The sequence below is a fragment of the Equus przewalskii genome, chromosome 13, assembly GCF_037783145.1.
Source record: "Equus przewalskii isolate Varuska chromosome 13, EquPr2, whole genome shotgun sequence".
Classification (NCBI taxonomy): domain Eukaryota; kingdom Metazoa; phylum Chordata; class Mammalia; order Perissodactyla; family Equidae; genus Equus; species Equus przewalskii.
In genome coordinates, this window is record NC_091843.1 from 55,270,274 (window position 1) to 55,288,064 (window position 17,791).

Genomic DNA, 17,791 nt, shown 5'->3' on the forward strand with positions numbered 1-17,791 from the left:
AATGTAATGTGAATATATTTAGAGGGTTTGGCACATGCCTTGGCTGGAAAGACAATTAGGATGACCTGGAAGAAAAGGATCAAAACAAGTATTTCCATAAAATTGAATATGAGGTTTTTCAGCAACATCAGTGCTATACTTCTTTAGGACACTTGGTACCCATGCCCAGGTATTACCTACCATTTCTTTAATGCCACTAGAAAAAAAAAAGATAGATTTTTTTTTTTAAAGCTAATAAATTTTTAAAAATCCTTTTGAAGTCTTTCTGGAGTAACAGGAAAAACTGATGCAAAGGCGAAGAGCAAACAGAATGACTTAATGGAAATCAAGCAACAAGCCTAAGGGAAAAATAGGTTTGGAACCGAAAATAAATTGAACATATAACACCTCTCCATTTTGTTCCCTTTTCTTTTTGTTTTTCGTGAGAATCTATATTTATGGAAAAGTCAGTTGATTGCTTATCAGGCTGAAGCTTGTGTTTGCTCAGACTAGCGATAATGAGCAATAAAAAGAGGTGGGAATGGCTGAAGTCTGGGGAGATGGAATCAGGAGAAATAGGGGCTCAGGAGAGTTTTCAGGATCTGCGTTTTGAAAGCTCTGTAATCACCCCTTGGGCTGTTATGTTCGTTGGAGGGGTTAGGGTAAGGATCTGTGTGATGAGTATGGGGGATTTCCAGGCAAGCTGGAGAGTCTGCTGACTCTGGGGAAGGGCTCCCAGTCATTACCTAGTTACAGCCCTGTGATCAGGTTGACAAGTGATTGAAGCCTTGCTTCTGGAAGTATGGCCCACCAACCAGCATCATTAGCATCACCTGAGAGCTTATTAGAAATGCAGATGCTCAGGCCCCACACCAGACCAACTGGGGATGAGTCTATATTTTAACAAGGCGATTGGTGCACACATTGGTGTTTGAGAGGCATTGGTCCAAAGGACACGTGGACATGAGATATGAGGATATGTGGAGTGTGGGGTGCAAAAATGGAGTTGTCTTAGAAAAAAAGGGGAACAAACTATTTTTAGACAGCTAGCTAACAGCATTGCAGGGATGTGATGGTATTTGTTGGTAGTTTATCTTTCAAGATATAAAACAATCAGAGTGTCTCGGGGAAGTGGTTAACTTGGACCTTGACATGCTTGTACCTGTGGAGTCATGGGAACCCAGTATTTGCCTCATAGCCCCAAGGCCACGTAGGCAAATGGCGCTGAGGTGAGAGAGCTGGTGATAAGAAGAGTGACACTAATCTCAGTGGCCTTTAGGATTACGGCTAGCCTCAGGTTTCAGACCTTTGACTCCAGTAAACTAAGACTCTGCCCTTGGTTTCCAGCACATACTTATGATTGAAATGATTTCTCATTTTCTTAAATCTTCCTGCTTCCAAAATGCTTTGCTGCCTTTACAAACAACCTGAATTGTCCTAACAACCTCACAGGATAGCTCAGTACTGTGTCCCCCTAATTCTAAAAGGCAAATGAGGATTTATTTCTACCATCACCCCTGCAGTTTTGATGGACTGCAGAACTGGATGGGGCCAAGAAGTCTCCCCTTTCAGAGCAGGTTTTCACCACATCTGAGTGGCATCTCCAGTCCTACATGGAGAGACGAGGTCAGCCTTTGTCTCTACTTTCCCACTCTGAGCTGCCATTTTCCAGTGCAACCACGTCCATTAGGTAGCACATGAATAAGCCTGGGACATAGTTTCCTGTAACAGTGGAGGGTGAGGCTGCAGATAAACCCTCTCCACATCACCTTTTATGCCAAAGTCTAAAAGCAATAAATACCAACTTAGAGAAACATTGACTAGAAATGATGATATCACAGTAATGACAAATCCGTTTTTGTCCTTGTAACATTTTGATATAATGATCTCAGTCCTGCTTGGCAGGCAGACTCCATTCTGAGGGTCGTGGGAGGCCTGTCCTGAGAAGTACACAAGGAAACTGCAAACCACATCCGTGCCCTAGATCGTGCCTGACCCCACGCTCGGGAAGGAGGACTGGGAAGGAGACTCCTCAGTGATCCCAGAAACCAACTCTGATAAGGAAGGGCCACCCGTAGTGACAGCGGTTGGAAGGAGTGCCTTCAACAGTAATAACCCAGAAGTGTAAATACGTTGCTGAAAGAAGGACTAGTGTCTGTTCCCAGCTTTTCCAGTACACAAGTTATTTCTTGGAAACATTAGGGAATGTTTCCCTAATGAGAATTCTTTTTTTCCTATCTCTACCAAGGTGCATTTAATCTGCATGAGAAATGCAGCAGAGAACATTGACAGTCATGTAATCAAAGACCCACCAATGTGTTTTAAGAGCTGCCACAAAGATTAAAGAACTTAAATGGAGAAGTAAAGGAGAAGAGAAAACATTCGAAGTCTACCACAAACAGGAAAAGCGCGAGTTTGGGCAGGAATGTAAGCAAATTGGAGACTTCATCAGGAGCAATGAGGCTTGACCACATTATCTAAACCCATCTGTTTGCCTTATCATTATTGTCCCATTGGCTTCTTTTTCTTCTTCCAGCACAAACTCCTGTCGGCATGTGGGTGTGGTATTGTTGCTACCTAATCTGGATTAAACAGCCCTGGAAGGTCGGAAACTAGTCAGATTATAATCCTTTGGAGAAGATCTAATGCTTCCCCCATGTTGATCAGTCTTGACCATTCTGAATTAAACAATGAAATTCTTGGCCTCATTTAAAAATGTAACAAGTCTAAATGTTGAGGATAAGCTTTGTTTTTACATTAGCAGACATTTCTAAGTAGCCTGTTATGTTTCAAGAATAATGAGAATTATTCCAGGAAGAAAAAAGTATTTTCAGCAGAAACTAAATCAAGAGAAAAAAGAAAGATTGAGATATATCTGTGGTTCTGAGGACTACCTCAGAAAACGTGAGAGTAGAGTGGTTCCAAGTGGGAGAGAACCTCTTCTGAACTGGGTCATTTTGCTCACATGCTACATAAGAGGAAGCAGGGGGAGGGGGTTTTACCAAACCCAGGGATCTTGTAAGAGTTTTCCAGAAACACTAAGTAAAATTTAATTCATAATGAAATAGAAAGGCAGCACTTCTCTGACTTAAAGGAATTCAGTTATAGTCATAACAGAAAACCAATCCTCCTCCCATAGAAGTTGAAAAATGGAATTGACATCATCTTGAAAGAGAAAAGCTGGTGTTTTCTGAGCTCAAGGGGAAAAAACCCTTCAATTTTGTGATATGCTGCTTGGGCTTTGTGAGTATTCAAATAGACCTACATTCGCAGAATCTCAGTGTTACAAATGGAAAATGTTGCTATCTCCAAAATGACAAAAAGGATCAGGGAGAAGGTTCAAGCGGTGCTGAAGCAGCAGCCTCTGGAAGTAAACAAGATCGTTGGCAGCCCAGAGAAATGAAGACATGGAGAGTGAACTAGGTAGTTCTGCGCGGAAGAGGCTCCACTGCCCTCGCTTCCTTGCTCTTTGTACCCTTCAGCCACAGACACTTCCTGTTTCTCCAATGTGACGCAGGAACCAGCTTTATTTAGAGTTTAAAGTGATGACAACCCCGTAGGTTTTGCCCCGATCTGCTAGTGTCTGCAAATAGTCAAACTTCACCTTAAAAGAAATCCAGATTCTTGTGGAATCTTAGAAGAGTATGATACTTGCCTTTAAAAGTTTTCTCTTTTTCAGTTTCTCTGATGCAGGAGTCCTAAGGACCTGTGCTGCTTTTAAATTCCCTGCAGTCTAAAGTAAATGAGAGGGGAGAAAGCAAGTGGGTCCTGAACCCTATTAATGCAAGATGAAGGGACAGTCAGGGTCCTATGAAAAAAAAAGGCCATTGAAAATGCTATCTGTATGTAAAGAGGTTTGGGAGAGGTCTCCTGGGAATGAAAAGGACAAGGCAAATACTGAGTGTCCTTTAGAAGATACTTTATTTCTCAAAGAAGGATCCAGATTTCTGACTTATAGAAACACCAGAATACTGGTCACTTATGGTCGCAGCTCCAGCGGCGCATGCCTCCTGGACCTTACACGATTTGGTTGGCAAATAACAACAGCAAAGGATATAAGAAATGATGACCTCAAACTCTCTATCCAAAGTCTTTAAAAAAATTTCACACCAATTCCTGTCTCTCAGATGAAGATGGAATACAAAGAGACTGAATTCTTGATGTCTCTGCAGGCTGCCCTCCCAGCAGCAGAGACAGAATCCTCAGAAAACACAGAGAAGAAAACAAATGGGCAACCACCAGTGCATTTCCCAAGATATGACATGTGCTTCTGCACACGAGACTGCTTAACTGGATAAATAAAGCATCTTAAAGAACTAAAGGTTTTCTTCTGCCCTAGATACCCATTCATGTGTAAGATGTTACCAAGTTCACTCTAACTATTAATTAGTGTTTGAACTTGTAATGACAATACGCAAGCTTGATACTGACAGAATGAACTTGTGTGGGTGGCCTCTTAGCATAGGAACATGCACAGTAATTAACCCTTTATTTAGTCATGTTAGTCCGGGGTTGTTGCCTTTTAAGAATATTACTTTCAAATATCCTTGAGTGCTAGTTATCATTAAAAAATAAATAATAGTTTTGGTGACTCTCCTTTCCCCCTCCCCCACATACAATAGATATAAGAGGACTTCTGAAAACAAACACAACAGGTTTAGATAAAAGATCTGTGGTGTTAATTTGAGTTCTTATTTTGAGTATTTAAAATGCAATGGACACAGGGATCATCGCTAATTAGCATTTTGTGTAGCCAGGCCAGCATGTGATTCAACTGTTATTGTGTTCCCCCTCCACCCCCACCACCCATCACAGCTGATCCGCATGAATGTTATCAAGCATTTGCAGCCTGAGAAAGACAAGATCCAGATCTGACTCCTTTATTTTTCCACAATTAGTATCAAGTGGGGCAGAACATTCTCCACCATAAGTCATTTACATTGTCATATTAATATTATCATGCTTGTGAATTTTATTGTCTTGGGATGGATTGAGAGCTTTGACATCAATTCAGTGTTGTTAATGGGAAATATTATTTGCACAAGATTTTTTCCTGTCTGCAATCAGCCATGCAGAAATATACTGTCATCGAAGTGCCAAAAGATGCTGATCTGAAGTAGAAGTCGTTGGCTGGTATTGGTGCCAGTCAGATGAGAATAAACTGCCAAGGAAGACACAAGTGAAAAATGATAGTTCAGGCCAAGTTTTTTTTTTTCTCTCTCTCTCACTCTTGAAATTAGGTATATAACACATGCATACACATAACATCAGTCTCTATGAAATATGAGGGATGCCTGATTATAAGCAAACAGGGAATCTTTGGGAAAAACTCATGCAACTTCATGCCCTAGTCCCTTAACTTGACATATCATGGTTCTGATAGTGAGAGATTAACATGATGTGTGGGAATGACAAGGGACTCCATTTCTTCTAGGTTTCAGAGTATGACAGGGGCTGGGCCCTCCCAGGAGGAGTAACTGGAAACAGAAGCTATAGCCAGAAATCAAGACATCTTTGTGAACACCTGAAGCAGAAGTTTATCCAGGAATACAGACCTCCCATATGGTGGAGACAACACACAGGCATGGGGCAGAAGATGGCCCCTGTGCTGCCAAGCTTGTAATGATGACAAAGTCATTCTATATATCTAGTTTAGTTTAAGATACATTGGGAAGAACAATTGATGTGTCCAATGACCTAAATAATTAAAATTTTACACAAAAATCAAGAGGTTAAGAAAGTCCAGGACAGAAGTAAAATAAAAACTAAAATATAAAGTATCTTGACTTCAAAGACCCTGTAAATCATTTCACTTGAGCATCTCCCACTGATGGAGATGGTGCTAACAATTCTAGTAGTGAAAATCAAGGTATTGAAGGAAATCCATCAGTTATTTTATATGTTTTTGCATGATATGAGGGTAATTAATCAGGCACAAATTAAAGAAAGGCCATACCTGTCAGCATTAGAGGAATTATTAAAATGTATTGCAATGAAAGATACAAGGTTACCATATTAGAATATTGGGAGCCATTTCTTTGAAGGATAACCTAAGAGTATGGATGGCAGCTCTGCACACTGCCCAGCACAGCTGCCCGGACAGGACAGTTCTTACAAGTCATGACTATCAATGATTTCTTTTGTTCTTGGATTGCAAAACAGGGAGAATGCTTTTCATAGCATGTCAGATTATACGCATATTCAGTAGTCTACAGATCTTTAACAGCTTTAGAATTAGGAATATGTGACATAAATTTCGGAAAGAAAACTATAAAAATAAATAAACAGACAAAAACTACGAAAGCAAGCAAATATCGCCTCCAGCTATAGGAAGCAGAACGACCACACAACGCTTGCCCAGACTATCACAGCGAAAACCCTAATGTCGAAAGTTGTCTAGTGCTGAATAAAGAAATGCTGTTTGTTCTAACTTCCAGACCTGGGGGCAATGGGTTGTGGTACATAAGGATAAGGTGTAGATGTTTAAAATTATACCTTATATATAACCAAGAACAATTTGCTTGATTGCAGAACACATGATTGAAAATGATATTTTCTTAGTTGCTATGAATGACTTCCATCTAAAAATATTGCCAACTCTAAGAATATATTTACAAAAAAGGAAAATGGTTAAATAAACATGTAAAGGCAAAGAAGAAAAAGAAAACTCTAGAAAATACATAGGAAATTGCAAAGTAGTTGGACGCCTCTGAGGTGGGATAGGCTGGGAGTGTTGTATGCTGGGGTTTGAGATTAGGGGTGATAGTCAAGTGGGAATTTAGCTTTTTCTATAATGTTTGTTTTATTTATGTCTTTATTTTTGCCACGAGAAGATCGTCATGCACTGTTTGTATAATTACTATAAGTACATGAAAAGCAGCTATTAAGTATATTCTAACAGATACATAACCGGTTAAATAAGATAACAGACAAAAATGTTATAAACTGTTGTTGGAAGCAAAGGCACATTTAAGAACACTAACTAAAATTCTGTTCCTCGGAAGAGAAGTGTGCTGAGAACTCATGTCAAATGGTAGAGCTAGAAGAACAGACTATGAAGGACCTGAAAGAAAGTCATTATGCCAACACTCTGGGTGGCTCCACATGTGTGAGGTTGACATCTCAGGACAGTAAGTGGCATTGCATCTTGGCCATCAGGACACCCACTATCAGAAAAAAAAATTTTAAATGCTCAGCAATAAGTTATTTAGAGGAAGATAAAACGTTTGCAAAGAATCAATAAACGCCTGTTACTAACTTTGGAAAAAACAAACTCAAACCATTGAGCCCACGTAGATGGATAAGAGGTATAATACTCATGTGCAAAGACGGCAGATTGTTCTTCCTACAAAGCATTTGACCTAAGTTTTTAAGAGCAGATAAAGCAATTAGACGTTTTGCTTGTATGACCTGCCTGCATTTATTCCCCATATGCTTAGTCATAAACCTTTGTGGCTATTTTTTATGTCCTCCCTGTTATTTTTTTCCCTTTTTTCTAAACGTATTAAAATTCCTAAGAAGGTGAAAATACTACTACTACTTCAAATAGCAACAATCACAGTAACCAACATTTATTTAGTGCTTGCTATTTGCTCACTTAATCTGTGCAGCAACCCTAAAGGCATGTGTTCCTATTAACCCCATTTTTTAGTTAAATCAGTTGAGATTCTGAAGAACAAAAGAATTTTTCCCTCAGTCACACAGCTGGAAAACAACAGTGCTGGGGGATCGAGTCTAGACTGGACTGAAGGCAAAACCTAAAATCGGGTCTCCACTGAGCCCTAAACGCTGTCTCCGATGCGGGGTAGTGTGGAAGTACCAGGACGTCTTCCCTCAGGGGTGTTCAGAACTGATTTATTTATAAAGTATCTGTGTGTCTTTGGGCAAGTCACTTAACCTCCCCAGGAAAGCAGGCTGCTTCTCTGGAGATTGAGGTGTTGCAGGAGATGCTCTCCTGGCTCTACGTTTTCTGTGCTCCAGTTTCTGTCACCACACTACTTTCCAGAAATGTATTGATTCTGAATACATGCTGTAGTTTCCTATTGTGGTTCTCTGCAAGTGAGCATGTGTGTGTGTGTGTGTACGTCTGTGTATGTGAGATTGTTGCCAAAAGATTTTCATCAAAACACAGGAGTCAAAATACTTACCTTCTAACTGCAGTTGGAGCTGCTCCTGTCTAGGTAGGTGTTCCAGATACGGGGCTGCTCTTATTATGGACTTGATTTTAAGGAACGCCTATTCCTTTTTTTTCACACATGCTAATACAGTGTCCCTCTTGCCTCTGCTAATAGCCCGTGAGTCTTGAACTTGGAGCCAGAAAAGTACTTCCTTTGTAAAGCACAAAAGAACACCAGTTTTTTGTTTTTTTTTTTTTTATCACACGAGGCCTGAATAAAGAGCTCTCCGACCGTTCAGAGGCTGCTTGCATTGTGCAGCTGCTCCTTGACTGCTGAGAACATCTCGCCGCTGACAATGCCGTACCTGGAGGAAACACTGCACAGGGAGCTATTCAGGAGTTGCAGGACTGGGATTTTTGCCAGTGTCCTCTGAAAGATCGGGGGCCTTTTTTCTTGGTCAAACCCTGATAAGCATATTGCAGTTCGTTGTTGTTTGGTGGTTGTTTGCCTGCCAGTGTTTGTTTCACAATTTTATTGCAATGATGTCTTCCCAACATGCTGGCACTTAGTTATTTTTTCTTTTCCTGTTTTGGTCCCACCTCCATGAAATGTACAGTGAGCCTTTGATTGGTCATAGTCCATTCCCAGTTAGCAATGCATCACTGTGTGGACTGAGTTCCCATGACTTTGGCTCTCTAGGACAATGTCTCTTTCTTCACCAAGCTGATGGTAAATATCTGGTCAGCCTCATCTATTTAAAACCAGCCAAGCAGGAATCCTAGTGCTGGGGAGAGGATTCTTTTGTTTGTTTGTAAGTAAACAATGGACTCAGCTCTTCCCAACTAAAATTAAATTCCAATCACTCTTAAAATAATACTAAAGAACTAATCTAATTGCAACAGCGGGGCGGAGGGAGATGAAGGCAAATTTACTGGTGCTGGCTGCTGCTTCACCACTCTGCTTAATGTCTATTTTCTAACCGATGATTCTAGAGAACTTTTCTGTGCAGAGGAAATTACGTTCCCTGTAGGTAGACAGAGCTGGGTGAACTAAAAGCTAGGTGGGCATCTTTATCTGAAGTCATTTCCTTTTGAGAAAATAGGGTTGAGTTTATTGAGTAATTTGGGGTTGGCATTTAATTTTTTTAGTGTTTTTTTAAAAATGCCTAAAAAGCTAAAAGGCTATGCAAAATGATTCGTGCTCTTCTTGCTTTCAAATGACATAGAAGACGCCTGCTGTAAGCCGTCTCAGTATAGGAAAATCAGGATCCATAAAAAATCCAGGGGGTGGGTGTAATCTGTTTTACAAAGTCATCTGTAGGAGGAGTCTCTGAAGCAGAAGCTCCACTCCTCTAGTTCTAATATGACCTATTTAAAAGCTGAACCTTCAGTGAAAGGTGCTGCCTATTTCCAACTTCTCCCTCAGCTCAGTGTCAGCCCCGTTTTTCGGGGTATGTCAGCCTCTGGAATGAGCAGGACATCGGTATGAAAGGGGATGCTCTGTGGCTCCAGTTGAACCCCAGCTGATGGCAGCCTTCTTTCTTGGAGTTTACATTCCCCTCTAATACTCGAAACATGATCAATGCAATTACCCTGTGTTGCTGATTGGATACGAAGTCAGTTATAACCGTATTATTACCTTGATCTCAGTTTCTGATTGTTCAAAATCCAAAGATCATGTGCCTATCGAGAAACTCCTGCTGCTTACTCATAAGTACTCACAACAGCCTCCTTCGACCACTGTGCCTGTTGCTCATCACTGCAGTTTCTATTCATCTCCACCCAAATCCTTCCTGTCCTTTTCCCCTAACCATTGCAAAGCCAGCTTTGCGTTTGTGCAGACTTGCAGTTCTGCATCCCTCTTGCTACCCAGCTTCCCTGTTTCCTGGCCAGGTCAACGACCTTATTACTGGGTCTAACTTTAGCCTCCCCAGCTGGGTAAATTTACCCCCATCGTCCCGCTTCTTCTACTCTGCGCTCTGTACTCCTCTCACTTGAGTTAGGGGCTGTCCTATCCCTGGCCCGTCCTGCTTCCTTCCTGCAGGCCACTCTACTCACTACTATCAACATAATGTCTGTGCTTCTCTTTAGACCCTTATTTCCTTATAAAAGGACACATATTTGTATTATGCTAAGTGCTTTTCTCCTCCAGGCCAAGTGGCCTGACTTACCTATGTGTAAAGATGAGTAAGGCATTTCAAATGCTAGGATGCTTAAAATGTGAATTTCTTCAGCTGCTCTTTATTGAGTTATGTTTCTGGTTAAGCTTCTGTAGTCCTTCTAGAAAGGCCTTCTGTTGTAAAAGTATAAAGTTGTCATCTGTTCATTCAGTCTTTCAATAACTATGTGTCTGACACGGGGCTCAGCACTGGGTGTCTAGTGGTGAATAAAAAGGATGTGATCCACGGACTCCGGGCCCCACAGCCTAGTGGGGGCAAAAGATAATTCAACCAGGAAGCACAGAAGTGCATTTCCCATTATAGCTTGTGGTCACTAGTCTGAAGGGAAAGAATGGGGTGCCATGAAAAAGAACATTATGGTGAGGAGCGGGTGTCAGAAGCCCACACAGATGGCTTGGTCACAGAATGTCTCTCCAAGGAGGTAACATTTGAAGTAAGACCTGCAGGAGGAGGATGAGCCAGCCAGGGGAAGTCAGAAAGAAGAGTTCTCTAGGCAGAGAGAACCTGGGGTGAAAACAGCTCCAGACGAGGAGTTGTAGGGTATTTGAGGATCCAAAACACAGTTTGGCTGGAAGGTGGTGAAGGTGGGTGCAGAGCTCGCCTGCAGGGCTGCGGCCTGTGGCCTGTTAGGAAGTTCTGCATGTTGTTCCAGGTGTGCTGGGAAACAGTGAAGGGGGTGACAAGATCTGATTTATGCTGTATACACGTGAAGTTCAGCAAAGGAGTGGTGGCAGCAGAGATGGAGAGAAGGGAAGAAATTCTAGCTGTATTTAGGAAGAATCAGCAAGGTTTGTTGAGATAAAGCCATTAGATTCAGTCACCAGTCATCGATGGCCTTTGTGAGAGCAGTTTTGGTGGAGTTACAGGAGAAGGGAAAGAGCTATAGAGTGGATGGAGGTCAGGAAGTAAATGCAGGTCGTAGCTGTACCGACCCTTGGCGATTGGCAGTGAAATCAAGGACTTAGCCTTCAAGGGAAGGAAAGATGGAGAGAAAGGTTTTTTTGGAATAGGGAGACAGGAATGTTTATGGGCATGTCAGTGGATTGGGAGAAAATGAAACTACCACAGAAAGGGCAAAGAGATGGGTAGCCTCATAGGGGAGGCTGGAGAGAATGATCTGGAACACAAGTGAAGGAGGAGTCAGCCTTTGATGCAAGTGGACATTGGAGGGAGTGGAACCTGGAGGTGGAGGAAGGAAAGGGGAGGGCTAATGGCCTCCTGGTCTTTGTTTTATCCCCTTGGTGGGACGTGAGGCCTCCGTTTAGATGAGAGAAAGAGGTTTTGAAGAGAATAGTAAGGGTTTGGAATCCCTGCTGCCTCACCAATCCAGAGAGGGGCAGCTTTCGAGCAAAAGAAAGGACTGAAGAGCAGTTAGCAGCTTTGCTAAATTTGTTTTGCAGCCCTTCCAAACAGCTATGTACAATGTTTCTCCAGCGCTGCTGCCTCACTCCAGAGAAAAGTGTGCTGATGTACTTTGGAAAGATTTTCAATAACAAGGGCTTTCTAAATAACTTTCAATTTAACCAGGAAATCGTTCAACCAGAACCCCCTCCCCTAAGTATTCCAGTTAGTCAGAGTTTTACTGAAACATGTCAGCAGTGAAAAATGCAGAAGGTGGCTAAGTAGGGCCGACTTAGAAGGTGTGAGAAGTCCCACGTCTGCATGCAGAGCGACAATGGCAGGGCTCTTCAAAGGCTAGCCATTTCGAACCTGCATCTCCACTGCGTAGGAGCACCATGGGTTAAAAAAGGGAAAAACAAAGAAGGAAACCTACAGTGAAGTGTAGAAAGACAGTCCATTCGGAATATTCCAAGGCACATGTGTTTATTTAGCTGGACAGGGCATTTTGAAATGTTATCTCAGAAATCAACCAATAGCTTTGCATAGTTTGAATGAACAGTTAAAGGGACTCAAATGACCAAAATGTTACCAAATAGGATTTATGTAAAAACAATCCTGTAAGAATGTGTTGCGGTGCACTCACAGGGCCAAGCTAAGGTGTGTTTGTGAGCTGTTGGCAGAGGGCAGGAGAAACCTGATCCTGCGCTTTGTAAATTATAAACTGTTTACACCTGTCATCTCTGTCTGGGTCTCTGCTAATGACACTTTAACAGTTGGCTTATGTATGACAGAGTGCTAAGAGCCAGTGGTTTCAAAGCAACCACATCCAAAGGCATGTTATTGATGTCCACTGGAGTTTGAGGGAAAATAACAGAGTGACATTGATGAGGACTTTACCACCATGTTTTGGGGTTTTTTTAGAAGGGTGGCCCTTGGAAATGTCTCTAGTGGGACAAGAGGGCCTTAACACAGGTAGACAGGTCTGGGCATGCAGTTATCTCATCCAGAGGGACCCAAATGCCTCAGAGACGTTAACTACCCAGTCTCACAATTCCCCAAACTGGAAAAACCAACTGGAAAATGCAGGATTTACTGTCGTATTATTGTCATTGAGTCTTGTCCATCTGATCTGCAAAATTGTGGTAGGAATTGTGTCCTTTTAAAACTTTATTCTCCCTTTTCTCCACTCCAGATCCACCCCATTCTCACTGCCCCCCCTCCCCCCCCCATCTCTAGTACAAAGCCCGGCACGTAAGCTAATAGGCACTTACTAAATGTTGAGTGAATTTAAGATTTAGGAAATGACTATGATTAGAGGGCAGTACACATAGTAGTTAAGAATGTGGGCTTTGGAGCCAGCTTGCCAGGGTTCAAATCCATGCTGCCCCACTTACTAATGTGAGACCTTAGGAAGTCTCCTCACCTGTAAAATAGGGATAATAGCATGTATCTCAAGGTGTCGGTCAAGGGGATTAAATGAGTCACTACCCATAAAGAGTTAGATCTGAGCCTGACTTATGGTTACCACACAATAAAATGTTATTATTATTTTGCAAAAATAAACTCCTCTTGGGCAGAGGGAGCCCCTTTGAGAATATACCACTTAAAATAAAGGCAAGCAGGTATTTTGGGTCACTGATTAAGATTCTACAACTTTTGCGTTTTCAGTGGCCTGTTTTTAAAGGTAAAAAATTTAGATTAATATGGGTTTTTACTCTTCAGAAGTCCCAAAGGGTTTTAAATAAAATTGTGTACAATTTTATTTAAAATAAAACAATATGAATCTTTTTAAAATATAAGTTAAGCCTATAAAATATTTTTTCCTCTAAAAAGAAACCTTACCAGATTCTGTTTCCTTTTGGAAACAAATTCACATCTGGGATGCCAAATTTCAGTCTTAATACAGTATGGAACAGCTGAGTTATAATTTTTTAACCTCCCAGAACACACAGAATTCTGATGGGAACATGGGAAAGGACATTTATCTTTTCAGCTGCATGAAAATGAAACCCATAATATTTTAGTGAACTAAAAGAAAAATACATATTAAAGATTAAGACCATGTGTAACAGGGAGTGTCTAAATAGCTACAACATTGGAATTTGTACAATTACCCTATCATACAGATTATAATGTCCTTTACCAGTTATTGGAAGCAGTAGTGCCTTTTACATTAGAATTAAAGTAAACAGTGCTTATTTTCATTTTAAGATATTTAAGAGTTACAACACTTAGTTTAAATGGATGTATGTGCAGCCATATTGAATTACAGCTACTTTCCGATCAGGAAAGCAAAACAAAGCACTCAAAGAAAAGGGTGACATGCTGATTAAAACTTCTCACTTAATCCCTAGTTTTAGACCATACAACAGCTCTCTTATAGCTGTGTCTCAAGATATTCCAATAACTGGTTGAAAAATAAAGTATTCAGTTAATCACTATTCACACTAACTAGGTTCTTTATTCACACTGGCTAGATTTGTTTTTGTTGTTGTTGTTTTGTTTTAATGCCTGAGGTTAATAACACCCTTAGAGACTAGCTACATGTCCACCCAGGACCGGCAAAGCCTTGGCTTATTATTATGCTAGTTTCGCAACAAGAATCCATTAGTTAATTTAACATAGCCAGAGAAAAACTCATTTGTCTCCTTCAATGTGTTTCACAGTCAAAGTGACACAGGGTCAGGCATTATCTGGTGGAGGGGGACAGTGAAATTAAAGTCTCTGGGTACCCGCCATTCACAGCAGTAGAATGGACGATTATCAGGCTGGATATAATTATAGAGCCACAGCAGTCCCCCACAATACACTGGCTATCTGCCTAGCACAAAGGTTTAGATCCTTAATTTGTTGCAGGCCAGAACATCTATGAAGGAGCAATGTATTTTTGTGAACCATCAATCACAGCTTAGATAGGCAACTGCTGCTGTTTGCATTTTGGAGGCTTGGCAACTGTTAAGATTCTGCCTAGTTTTGGGACAGAAAGATAGGACACAGGGCTTTGGGAAGGCTTTTAGTGGCAGATGATGACACTTCTGCCAAGGTCCTATCGCAGGCTCATTAGCTGAGTGGATATTTGAGCCTCATCAGTTTCAAAGGTATGCTTATATACAAAGTCATCCATTTCATTAAGTTAATTTACCTGAGCTGGCTTTCCTGATAATCAACTGCTTCTGCAGTACAGCTTGATACTGTAAAGGTAAATGAGGAGGGGATGGGGCGAGGGGCATTGATCAAAGAGTTCTGGGGTCTCTGTGGTTGTACTTTCCTTTAATTGGGCCCTTCCAGAAATCCACATCTTATCCTAAGTGAGAAACATGGCAGGAAGTTTACAAAGGCTTGTTATTCACTTTTGGTTTCAAAGGATGAAGTTGGAAAATGAGAAAGAGATCGTGTGCTATGGTAATCACTTAAGAATAGTGTCCAATTGTTAAGAAAGGAAATGGAGGAAGGAAAAGGAAGCGGCAGAAAGGGCTACATTTGTTGATTAGGTGTTTAACCTCCAGTGATCCTGGAGAGTGTAAATTGCTTTACAGCTAGATTCACTTAAATGATATGACCTAAAGGAAATTGTATCTGCAACTTATATCCTGCAAGAAGTTGTTAATTAAAGAAAAATCTGTATTCCTCTCCCTCCCTTTTTTTGGTTCTCCAAGTTTCCTCTTTGTTCCTTTTTAAATAAGCTTTTGTTTTGTGATATTTAGACTTGAGTGTTATTAAATTAATGACTCTTGAGTTGGACTTCAGCCTGTGACATTAGTTGAGAGCTATTTGGATGTTAAAGTTTAATCTTATCTAAGGTTTTGTGGTCTCAGGGTGGACTTTTAACAGAAAGCTGTTACTAACTTTCACACCATGCTGTTAACTCGAAGACAAATAATTAGACTTCAGTAGAAGCAACTGGTTAGACAAAGAGAAATGAAACAGCACTTGTTACCTACCCTTTCTCCTAGCACATTGCTTGAACATCAGCTCTCAGGAAGAAGATGGATAAAAATTCCTTCTCCAATCTGATTTATACTTTCACCTTTTCATGGCCTATTGCGTATGAAAGAGCCCTTTCTGAAAGTATTTAGGTGAGAAATATTTCTCTACATGTAGGAAAAAAGCCCGTAGATTTCCTTGCATTGAATCATTAGACACAGTTTATTTTATCTTATTTTATTTAGCATGCTCCAAATTCATTTGTTTAACTTGGCAATAACCATCTTTTAGCCACGTTCAATTTCCTTTATCCAGCATCTTGGAGGATCCAACTCCACCCATTTTTTAGGGCAGAAATGTTCAATTGCTTGGTTCTGATGACAAAATGTTTAATGCCAAGTATGACTGTGAAGAATTAACCTCTGTTTGAATTGATATTTTGCTGGTAGGAGGTTTAAGTAACAATTTAAACTTCATTGTCAGGAGTAGATAAAATAAATATCATCATCTTTTCACACCCAAGGGATTCTGAGCCAGTTATATCTTTCTCAGTTCTTATTTCATTGTCCATATAATTGAATAAAATATCTACTCTAATGCAATATTAAGGTCACAGATTTAATAATACAGAACTTGGGGAATGCAAAATTTACTTTTCTCAAGATAGCAATTTCTTCCACGTGCTGGGCATTATGTGCACTTAAGCTATGCTTTCAGCGAGGTAACTAGGTCAGGGACTTTGTAGAACATGGAGGTGTTCATGTTACTGTACGAATACGAGCATCTTACATTTCAGGTATATTTCAAGAGTCTGTATTTGCAAGTAGAAAGGCAAACACTGTGTCAGTTGCCGTGTGTTACCAGGCATGTGTACATAACAGGGTTTCTGAGACCAGCTAGCACTGAGGCCTTTAAAAAAGAAAGTCGGGTGCAATCTGTAGTAACTGCTTTAAGGCTCCAATCTATTATGAAGTAAGCTGAGTAGGTAAATCTAAGCCTTTCTGGAACAAGTAAAACTTAAAATATATAGCATTTTTCTTGTAGTACATATGTATTTGTACTCTATTTTGAATTTGTCATTGACATATCTGTCTTCCCCATAAATTGTAAATCCTCTGAAGACAGAGATTGTGTATTCGATTATTCATTCATTCGTCCATTTATTTATCCATCAAACATTTGTTAGCCCTCACCAGGTTCACTGTCTAGTGGTGTGAGTAGATTAGTAAACAAAAAATGTCAATTTGATTATTATGATAGAGCTCTTTCATGTGGAAGAAAAGAGAGAGACATTAGTGATTAACTGTCAGTGGGGATCAGGGAAGACTTCACAGAGGAGGTGACCTTTGAAGAGTGTCTTAAGAGAAGGGTTGCAATTCCCAAGACAGAAAAAAAGAATGAGATAGAGAAATGAGGTGGGTGGGGTGAGGAGGATGGCAGTGGGAAAGCACTGGAAAAAAATACACTAGTTGAGGGAAGAGTAGCACAAGAAACAAAGAGTTGGAAGGAGAGAAGAAAAGAAAGCAAAAGAAAATCCAGTAAGAGCTATTCTTCCGTCAAGATCCTCTAATTCAATTTAATTGTGAGACATTCTCAACCTTATTGTTAGGGGCAGTTCCTTGAACCCCTGGTGTATATTCTTAATCCTGGGCAGAAGGCAGGAAAGCAAGGCGCTAGGGCAGCGTGCTCACCTAGGACTGCTAGGTGAGAAGATTCCAGAGAGGCCCCTAATGCTGCTTCCTCCCCAAGCTCTTGTACGTCACCCATCCCTCATCTTTGTGCTGACCACAGGGCCTGAGACTGCGTCTTGCTCATCAATAAAGACAATAAATACTCAACTTAACTTGCTGAAAATAAATAGAAGTAGAAGGGCCCTTCTCTTTGAGGTGTTTGCAATGTAGTTGGGGAGAGAGAGAGAGGAGCCAGGTAGATGATGACTAACACCAGTGACCACAGGCTGTTCCTCCTGTTTACATTGACCTGGCCCTGAAAAACGCATCATAAGAAATGCAACCCTCCCTCCCGCAAAAGAGTAATTTAGACTTCCGTGAAATTTTGGTTAAGCACCAAACTGCAGTTACCGTCTTCTCAGAATGGCAGCCACGCATAAGTAAAACAAAATATGGGCAACTCCCAGGCAAGACACTGAGGGCTATAGCTGGGAAGTCTTGGAGAAAGGGGAAAATTAAAACTACAGTGAGGAAGTATTTTTAGGAACCAAGTGATGCATAAGTGTACAAAGTTCAAAATG

General features: G+C 40.8%; 1 protein-coding gene across 11 annotated transcripts in view; it reads left to right on the forward strand.

Moving 5' to 3' along the window:
• Positions 1–17,791, forward strand: part of SEMA6A (semaphorin 6A) — a 126,856-nt gene that overhangs the window by 26,561 nt on the left and 82,504 nt on the right. For 2 of the 11 annotated variants that reach the window (XM_070569501.1, XM_070569505.1), the window contains exon 1: positions 8,772–8,907. The exons of 8 other annotated variants lie outside the window; for them this stretch is intronic. The gene's annotated coding sequence lies outside the window, so the exon portion shown is untranslated. Of the gene's footprint in view, positions 1–8,736; positions 8,908–17,791 lie in introns of those variants that run through there. One more of the 11 variants, XM_070569497.1, reaches the window with a different exon arrangement.